Source organism: Chrysochloris asiatica, unplaced genomic scaffold (genome assembly GCF_000296735.1).
Source record: "Chrysochloris asiatica unplaced genomic scaffold, ChrAsi1.0 scaffold00347, whole genome shotgun sequence".
NCBI lineage: Eukaryota > Metazoa > Chordata > Mammalia > Afrosoricida > Chrysochloridae > Chrysochloris > Chrysochloris asiatica.
Window position 1 is genome coordinate 818494 of NW_006408865.1, and position 10981 is coordinate 829474.

Consider the following 10981-nt stretch of genomic DNA (forward strand, 5'->3'; position numbering starts at 1 on the left):
TGATATTGGCCATTTTTAATCTGATGATCTTATGGCATACTATGCCAGGAATGACAAATTGCAGAGGAATGACATCACATTAATCATAAAAGAGACTATTTCAATATCTGTCTTAAAGTATAATGCCATCTTTGTTAGGCTAATATCCATACACTTACAAGGAAGACCAGTTAATACCAGTATTATTCAAATTTACACATTAATACCAGTGATGATGAAATTGAAGAATTCTACCAACTTCTTAAGTCTGAAATTGGTCAATCAAGATGTATTAATAATTACTGGTGATTAGAATTCAAAAGTTGGAAATGAAGATGAAGGAACAATAGTTGGAAAATATGGCCTTGGTGACAAAATCTATGCTAGAGATCACATGATAGAATTTTGCAAGACCAATGACTTATTCATTGCAAATGCCTTTTTAAAACAACATAAAAGATAACTATTCACATGGACCTCACCAGATGAAATACACAGAAATCAAATTAACTACATCTGTGGGGATAGTGGAAAAGCTTAATATCAGCCAACATTAGGCCACAGGCCTACTGTTGAACAGAACATCAATTGCTCATATGCAAGTTCAAGCTAAAACTGAAGAAAACTTTTTTTAAGTCTGTAAGAGCCAAAATATTGCACCTTGAATATATCCCATCTGAATTTAGAGATCATTTCATTAACAGATTTGATGCATTTGACATTAAAGACCAAAAAATATAAGATTTGTGAGCTGACATCAAGAACATCATACAAGCTGCATGTAGTGGCTGAAGTAGAGTGCAAACATAGACTTCAGTCTGGAGCCCTCCACACTGGATGGTAAGGGCTGAATTTAAGGTTTCCAAAGAATGACTGATCCTGCATGCATGGAAACAAGAGGGAAATCAAGTTATAAATGAGTCACACCAGGCAGCAGAGATCCATCTAGAAATAAAGTAACTTCCAATTGATTCTGTGCCAAAATATGAGATAGCTTTTATATTGAATCTGGGGCCTCTAGTCTAATTTATTCTTATCTCCTGGAGTGAACAGAACTGCGGAAGATTTTTATTTCAAAATTCAAGGATGATATGGGCAGCAAGCAGAAATGGAGTCAAAAAGATAAGGCCACAGGTGGGTACCGAGCCATGTCCAGAAGATCTTGCTTTTTGAAAAGAATTAGATGAACTTCTTAAGTTGCAGACTCTTCATGATCACCCATGAGCTCTTCTCATTGGGACAAGTGATGGTTGATGGGAGTCTGTGGAGCGTGGTCAAATTCGACTCATGTCTTCATTGCTGCCTTCCCCCTCTTCCTCTCACCAGTGGGCCAACATGGTCACCAGAAAGCTTGCATGCCTGCATATGTGTTCCCTTTGTGTTTCAGTCTTGGAGGGGGGTTTATCCTGAAGGGACTTGATTGCTTGCCTTGACGGCTCACAATAAAATTTTAAAGAAAAAAAAAAGAAAAACATCATACAAGAAGAAAGCACCAGGTCATTAAGGAAACAAGAGGGAAAAACCAAAATGCATGTAGGAAGAGACTCTGAAACTTGCTCTCCATCATAGAAATGCTAGAGCAAATAGAAGAGATGAGGAAGTAGAAGAGCTGAACACAAAATTTCAAAGGGCAGCTCAAGATAAAGTCAAATTTTATAACAAAATGTGCAAAGACCTGGAGTTAGAAAGCCAAAAGGGAAGAACACACTCAACATTTCTCAAGCTGAGCGAACTAAAGAAAAAAAATCAATTCTCAGCATGAAATATTAAAGGATTCTACGGGAAAAATATTGAATGATGTAGAAAGCATTAAAAGAAGATGAAAGGTATACACAGAGTCACTGCATCAAAACTAAATGGTCAATGTTCAACAATTTCAAGAGATAGTATATTATCAATAGCCAATGGTACTAAAGGAAGAAGTCCAAGGTACACTGAAGGCATTGATGGAATATCAATTGAAATCTTTCAACAAACTAATGCCACACTGGAGGCACTCACTCATCTATGCCAAGAAATTTGGAAGATGGCTACCTGGTCAAACTAATTGGAAGAGATCTGTATCTGTGCCCATTCCAAAGAGAGCTGATCCAACTTAACACAAAAATAATCAGACAATGTCACTAATATCACATGAAGGTAAACATTTGCTAAAGATAATGCACAACTTGAACTTTTAGAGGTTCAAGCTGGATTTAGATTGAGAACATGGAATGAGGGATATTGTTGCTGGAGTCAAATGGATCTTGGCTGAAAGCAAAGAATACCAGAAAGATGTTTACCTTTGCTTTATCAACAATGCAAAGGCTTTTGACTATGTGGATCATGACAAGCTATGGATAATGTTGTGAAAAATGGGTATTCCAGAGCACTTAATTGTGCCTATGAGGAACTTGTACATAGATCAAGAGGCAGTACTTAGAACAGAACAAGGGGATATTGAATAGTTTAAAATCAGGAAAGGTGTGCGCCAGAATTGTATTCTTTTACCATATTTATTCAATCTGTATGCTGAGCAAGTAATCCAAGAAACTGGATTATATGAGAAAAGAAACATAGCATAAGGGTTGGAGAAAGACTCAACAGCCTGCAATATGCACAGAATGGGAGTATACCTACAAATACATAGTCCTGATATTGTTTTAGGATAAGCACTGGACTGCAATGTCAGTTTGAACCACAAGTTCAGTGGTTCAAATCCACCAGCCGCTCCTCAGAAACCCTACACTGGGTTGCTATGAGTCAGAACCAACTCAATGGCACTTAACAACAACATATAAAGGTTTAATAGAGAATATTTGTACACAGGTATTTAACTTTGCTGCAAACATCTTCATAATGAAGCTCACAAGGAACAAAGTTATGAAAACTTTGATATTACCAAACAACTTGTGGGGATGAGTCATTGGATCTGCAGGCTCAGGGTCACAGTCTCTGGAGATACCTTGATCAATTGGCATAACATAGGACACAAAAGCAATGTTCTAGATCATACTTTGGTGAACAGAGACTCTCACCCCCTGTCTAGAGGAAAGAAGAGTAATGAAAATTGAAGACCCTTGGAAACAGCCCAATAGACCATGAGAATGTCAGTCTCCATGACCCTGATACTAGAAGAACTCGATGGTACCCAGCTACCTCTACCAATTGCTTAAAGGGATCATATTACAAGGTCCTGAGAGAAAACGTGAAACAAAACTCAAAATCATTGTTTTAAAACAGACTTACTGCTCAGAGAGAGACTGATGGAATCCAGAGACTATGGCCTTGGGTCAGCCTTCAGGTCTGAAACTGAACTCACCCATGTGGTTCAGTATTCAGCCAAGCAATTGGTAAGGATATAGGGGACAAAACACTAGTGGGGTGTGCACACCATGAAATGGTTGACCACTAGAGAGAAAGAGGGCAGCATTTACCCAAGAACAAAGTTCAAAAGGGTTGAAAAAGGAGGAATGTAAACAAGAAATACAAGGAGGAAATGGGATAAGTGACCTTACATTGAAGGGATTATAACAATTGAGATGCAGTGAAGTGTTTTATTTGTTGGATGTAAAATTGATCATCTGCTCTATAAACCTTCACTTGATTCACAATAAGAAGTTAAAAATAATTTTTTTTTTTTTAAATTAGAATGCATAGGTTGAAAAAGTGACAATTCTGGGCTTTATATCTCAGCCTTAGATAGATGTAACAAACTAATGTCTGGCACTCAAACTGACAACACAGACCCAAAATGTCAACAAAAGACTAGGATACAATCAGGACTAAGACATTGCTCTTAAGTGTTTATTAATGCTTCCAAGTAGAGTGATTGTTAGGAGACACTAGCCCCAGACTACGGTACTATGCCTCTAGCTGTAATTTCTTTTCAATTTAATGTACTGTTATAGGCTAGATCATCCATCCCTTAGTATGTTGTTGTTGTTGTTGTTGTTAAGTGCCGTCGAGTCAGTTCTGACCCATAACGACCCTGTATAGGGTTTCCAAGAGGTGGATGGTGAACTTGAACGGCGAACTTTGCAATTCAAGCCAACTTTGCAGTTCAGCACATTAATCCACAGTGCCACACCAGGACTCCATTCCTTAATATAGATTCAGTCATTCTCAGATAATTATTGGTAGTCTTTTAGAGTTACATGTTTAAAGAACCACTCCAGGTAAGAGATGGTTTCTAGAAATCAGGGCTGGTGCTTCTACTTCTATTGATAAAATGTGTTCAGACCCAACTGACAATTGCTCTGAAAATTCTGGTGCCCAGAGGAAAAGCTATATAAGCAGTATGAACTCTTCCTGAACAAATCTCACTCTTGCTTGACTGTTCCACATGTTAAATAAGTAATATTTTTAGACTAAAGTGCTGAATACAAGATTTATCATGAAGCTTTCACTAACTTACTAAGAAATAAATTATCCTCCATAGATAACTCAGACATAAAAATGTGTTCTTTTCCATTGTTCTCCCAAACCTTTGTAAAATACTGGATGGAAATGTACAACAGTATATAGATGTCACGGACTATTTTGTACTTTCAATGACTGATGGCCAAAGAAGATGGTATATTTTTCTAAAATTCACTCTATCTTAGAAAAGCTACAATACTTTGCTCATATGTATTTCTGGTTTCCTTTTACGGAAAATAAATCTTTTCCAAGGTCAACTCTAGGTATATTAGCCCATGCCTCTCATTGAGTATTTTTTTTGCCGTTCTCTGGTTTGTTTGTTGTTTTTTTTATTTTTTGAGGCATTATCATGGGTCACTTGCACACTTTCAGAGTGTGTTAGCCTTGGAGAAAAGAGGTTTTGTTTTGCTTTATGCAAAACCTTTGACTCTGATGATATGCAGTTAACACCTTTTGTGTTACGTTATAAAAGTGACACAACAGGCACTGTCAGACCTTTTAGTCTATCTTCACAGGAGGAGGACCAAGAATCAAAATCACATCAGCCCTAGGCTGGTGACCCCTATGAAGTAGAGACCGAACATACAAAAGACCTCTGGTCTTTTTTACCAATTCTGACATCAGATGCCCCGCACTCTCTTCTGTTCTACTGGGTGTGATAATCCACTGCCATGACCACACAGAATTCACAGATCATATGCCAATTATGGAGCTTATTAGAAAAGTAACAATTAGGGATCAGGACGCGCATACACAAAGTCTCCCCTCTTCATTGCAGGATGGCTCTTTCAGTTCCTCTTCATCATGCACTGCTTCTCTTACCCCTTAAAGACAGGCTCATCTCAGCCACCTCAGGACAAGCCTCCTCTCTTGACATTACTTGGGCCTCATCTGCCTTACTTGGGCAAGTGTTACAAAGTTCTTTAGCCCCACCAAAGTACCCAGAGGTGCCTCACTCTACCAGAAAGTCACTTAGTTCCATTGATTGGCAGCCCATTCCACCAGTGAGCCTCTGTGTAAAGATGTTCTGCTCTCTTTCTCTATGGGTTGGCTCCCCCACTGTAGCCACCTTGCTCTGTGAGCTGGGAAGCCCAATATGCCAATGTCACTCCATCTGTAGTGTTATACCTCTCTGTCTCCTGCATCTAGAAAGTTCTAAGCACAGAAACTCTAGATGCATTCTATCCCTGGCCCTTCTTTTTTAATTGTGGTTGTTAAATGCCATCAAGTTGGTTCCAACCCATCCTTACCCTGTATAGGGTTTATGAGGAGCAGCTGGTGAGTTTGAACCACTGACCTTGCTGTTCAAACCAACCACGGAGTCCAGTGCATTCACCTGCACCAGGATTCCTTTCTTAATAGAGTGGCTCATTATAAGCCTAGAAGGATGGCAACACTGACTAATCCCCTCTTTAGGGTTCCATACAACTTATTTGCATGGTCCCACCTCCACAAGAATGCAGGCACTTTATTTGCATTATTAACAGGCTTCTCAATCCCGTTGGTGAGCCACAATCACCTTATCTGCATAGACCCACCCAATCGTTGTGTGGATGATAAAAGATCATGGCATATAAAAATATTTCATTGCTATATGACACAGATATATGACAAATAATCATTGTCAGAAGCAATGACACATTCAGATATGAAATTTACAGCAATCCCTGTTTACCTTGAGCTGCTAAAATCATTAAAATTTATGACATTTGTGGATTAGTAGCGATATATGTCTCTGCTCTTTTTACTTACTTTTTGAATTGACTGGCACATGTTTTTAATGTGGAAATCATACTATGATGTTCAAATATTTTATACTCTGAACAAGATTATTAGCTGTAAAACCAGATGAGATTTTATCCTTTGTCATTGTCCTCTATTTTCTTTGACAAGTTCATCCCTTCTATTGGCAAACCAAATTTCATGTCAGAACCGTTATGAAATACCAACATGTTTTGTAATTGCAAAACTAACACCTATGAATAATAAAATTGCAAACAAGCCCAGCACCATCAAAAATTCAGGATGATTATTTTTTAATGACTATATTACTTCCTTTGCATGATAGTATACAAAGCATGGGGTATTAATTTTTCTTGATACTGAATTCTGGTGAATTGCTGAGCCCAAGGACCATAAGGGCAAAGATGATATCTTTCCCATTAATATAATAGTAATTCTTGTCTTGAAAGCAGCAAGTTGGGTAATAGAAAATGATTGATCATTCATTCATGATTCTACCCCAAACACTTTTAAACCAATTACATGAACAATGCATGATGAATTAAAGGTCCTGAGAAGTGTGGCTGGTTAATGATGCAGCTGCTAACCAAAAGGTTAGAGATATGAGTCTACTCAGAGGTCTGGCGATCTACTTCCAAAAAATCAGCCATTGAAAATTCATGGTGTTACCATAAGTCAGAACCAACTCTATAACAACTAAAGGTTACCTGCGGGACTGGCTCAAGAGATAAGACAATAGAATTCCAATGCTAGTGTTATTGATAATTGGATTGATAACATTTAAGAATCTATCCAATTTAAGCTTATCTTAAACTGAACCAGGAGCTGCTAGGGAGTACTGAGTAATCTAACACCCTCATTTTTGGTGAAGAAACTAAATCAGTTAATACAATAGACCAACCTTGACTCATTCTTCTTGATTCTCTGTGACTTGTTTAAGCTTAGTCCCATCCCGTGTTATATAGCAGGTCTCCAAAAACATCCTTGAGTTCACTTTCTTGGTACCTATCCTGACCCAATTTGAACTCTGCAACCTATCTTTAAACCTATTACTCTTTTTTTCTTCTCTCGCAGCCTTCAACGCCAACAGCAGAACTATTTCCCTTTAAAGTGTTCTGTAAAATCACAAATAACTAGGAGATGTAATGTCTTATGATCTAACAATGCCTACCATTTACTGAATGTTTTTAATACACTATGTCAAGCATCCACTACTCATCTGTCATTTTGTCAGGAAAGGTGTGCATCAGCAGTATATTCTTTCACCGTACTTATTCAATCTTGCCAAGCAAATAATTCAAGAAGTTGGATTAGATAAAGAAGAACATGGCATCAGGATTGGAGGAAGTCTCATTAACACCCCGAGATATAAATATGATGCAACCTTGTTTGCAGAAAGCAATGAGGACTTATAATAGTTACTGATGAAGATCAAAGACTTTGGTATAGGTTGAACCTCAATGTAAAGAAACAAATGCTTACCACTGAACCTATAAATATCATCACGATAAATGGAGAAAAGACTGGAGTTGTCAAAGACTACATATTGCTTAGATCCACAACCAACACTCTTGGAAGCAGCAATCAAGAAATCAAATGATATTTGCTGAACAAGACCACTTGAAAGTGTTCAAGAGCAAAGATGTCAATTTGAGGACTAAGGTGCACCTGACCCAATCCATGATATTTTCAATAGCCTCATATGCATGCGAAAGTTGGAAAACCATAGATGAATTGATGCATTTGAGTTATGGTGTTGGAGAAGAATATTAAAGGTACCATAGACTACCAGAAGAACAAACAAATCTGTGTTGGAGGAAGTATAGCCAGAAAGCTCCTTAGACTCCAAGATGGCCAGGCTTCATCTCTCAGACTTCAGACAGATTATCAGGAGGGACTAGTCTCTAGAGAAGGTCATCATGCTTGGTAAAATGGAGTGACAGGGAAAAAAGAAAGAGACCCCCAATGAGAAGAACTGGCACAGTGGTAACAACGATGGGCTCAAGTGCAGCAACAATTGTAGGGTGGCGCAGTACTGGGTGGCGTTTCATTCTGTTATATATAGGGTGGCTCTGGATTCCATGGGAGAAAGATGAGGCTTTCTGCTCCCGTAAAGATTTACAGCCTCAGAAACCCGGTACAGGGTTGCTATGAGTCAGAACAGACTCCACGGCACATAACCACCACCACCACCATGGGTCAAACCACACTTCTCTGTCAGTCTGTTGTACTGTGGTAGCTTTGCCACAAGTATCTTAAATACCAGCAGGGTTACCCCAGAGGACAAGTTTCAGCTGATCTTCCAGACTAAGACAGACTAGAAAGGACAAACTACTTCTGACTATTTAGTCACTGAAAACCTAATGAATAGCAGTGGAACACTGTCGACAACAGCATATTGAATATTGAAACATGATGAAGAGTACCAGAAAAATGTCATATGTAGGGCCAGAAGGTGAGCCCTTGAGGCTGGAGGGCACTGAAAACATGACTGGGGAAGAGCTGCCTCTTGAAAGCAGAGTTGACTGTGAAAACGCAAACGGAGTAAAGCCTTCTGGAACTTCATTTGCTGATGGGGCACAATTCAAAATGAAGATAAACAGCTATAAACATCCATTAATAACTGGAACATGGAATGGACAAAGTATGAATCCAGAAAAATTGGAAGTTGTCAAAAATGAAATGGAATGCATAAACATCGATATCCTAGGAATTAGTGAGCTGAAATGGACTGGCATTGGCCATTTTGAATGTGACAATCACATGGTTTACTATCACAGAAATGACAAACTGGAGAGGAATGGTGTTGCATTCATCATCAACAAGAACATATCAAGACCTGTCTTAAAGTGCAACACAGTCAATGATAGAATAATATCCATATCCCTACAAGGAAGACCAGTTAATACCACTATTATTCAAATGTGTGCACCAACCACTAAAGCCAGTGATGATGACATGGAAGAATCCTACCAACAAATTAGCAAAAGTGTGTACAAGGGTTTTATTCTTTCACCATAATTATTCAATCTGTATGCTGAACAAATAATCTGAGAAGCTGGATTTGGATCAGAAAACCAAAAGTGAAGAACACACTCAGAATTCCTCAAGTTGAGAGAATTGAAGAACAAATTCAAACCTCAACTTGAAATACTGATGGATTCTACAGGGAAAATATTGAATGATGCAGAAAGCATCAAAAGAAGATGGAAGGAATGCATAGAGTCACTGTACCAGAAAGAAATGATTGGTGTTTAAGCATTTGAAGGGTAACATATGATCAAGAGCCAATGATACTGAAGGAGGAAGTCCAAGGTGCATTAAAGGCATTGGCAAAGAACAAGGCACTGGGAATTGACAGAATACAAACTGAGATCTTTCAGGAGACAAATGCAGCACTGGAGGCACTCACTCATCTCTGCCAAGAAATTTGGAAGATAATGACTTGGCCAACTGACTGGAAAAGATCCATATTTTGCTCATTTTAAAGAAAGGTGACCCAACAGAATGTGGGAATCATCAGATAATATCATTAATATCCCATGTAAGCAAAATTTTGTTCAAAGACGGCTGCAACCACACATCGACAGAGAACTTCCAGAGGTTCAAGCCAGATTCAGAAGAGGAAGTGGAATAAGGGATATCATTGCAGAAGTCAGATGGTTCTTGGCTGAAAACAGAGAATATTAGAAAGATGTTTACCTGTACTTTATTGATTATGCAAATGCTTTCGACTGTGTAGCTCATGACAAGCTTTGGACAACACTGTGGAAAATATATATTCCAGAGCACTTCATTGTGCTCCTGAGGAACCTGTACATAGACCAAGAGGCAATTGTTCAAACAAAACAAGAGAAAACTGAATGGTTTAAAATTAGCAAAGGTATGCACTAGAGTTGTATTCTGTCACCATACTTGCTCAATCTGTATGCTGAGCACATGGTCCAAGAAGCTGGTATATATGAAGGAAAACATGGCACCAGAATTGGAGGAAGACTCATTAACAACTTGCGATATGCAAATGATAAAACCTTGGTTGCTGAGAGTGAAGAACACTTAAAATATTCACTATGAAACCAAAGGCCACAGCCTTTGGTATATGTTGTAACTCAATATAAAGAAACAAAAATTCCCACCACTGAACCAGTAAACAACATCCATATTAATGGAGAAAAGATTGAAGTTGTCAGCGATTTATTTTGCGTACATCAACCATCAACACTAAATGAAAGCAGAAGTCAAGAAATCAAATGATGTATTGCATTAGGCAAATTTGCTACACAAGACCTCTTTAAAATGTTGAAGAGCAAAGATGTCAGTATGAGGACTATGGTGCACCTAACCCAAGCCGTGGTATTTTCAATAACCTCATATGAATGTGAAAGCTGGACAGTGAATAAGGAATACCACAGAAGAATTAATGTATTTGAGCTATCATGTTGGAGGAGAATATTGAAAGTGCCATGGGCTGACAAAATAACAAACAAATCTGTGTTTGAAAAAGTACAACCAGAATGCTCCCTGAAAGCCAGGATGGACAGACTTCATCTCTCATACTTCATATATGTTGTAAGGAGGGACTAGTCCCTAGAGAAGGACATCATGCTTAGTAAATTGGAGGGTCAGAGAAAAACAGGAAGAACCCACAGCAGCAAGAATGATGGAGTCAAATGTAGCAATAATTGTGAGGTTGGCACAGGATCAACTAGTGTTTCTTTCTACAGTGTGTCACTATGAGTTAGCACAAACTCAGCATCTAACATCAACAAGATGGGTCAGAAAAGAAAAGAGTTGATGTCATCTAACAACAAGAAATATCAAGCATGCTGCAAACACTCTTTTTTTTTTTTTTTTTTTT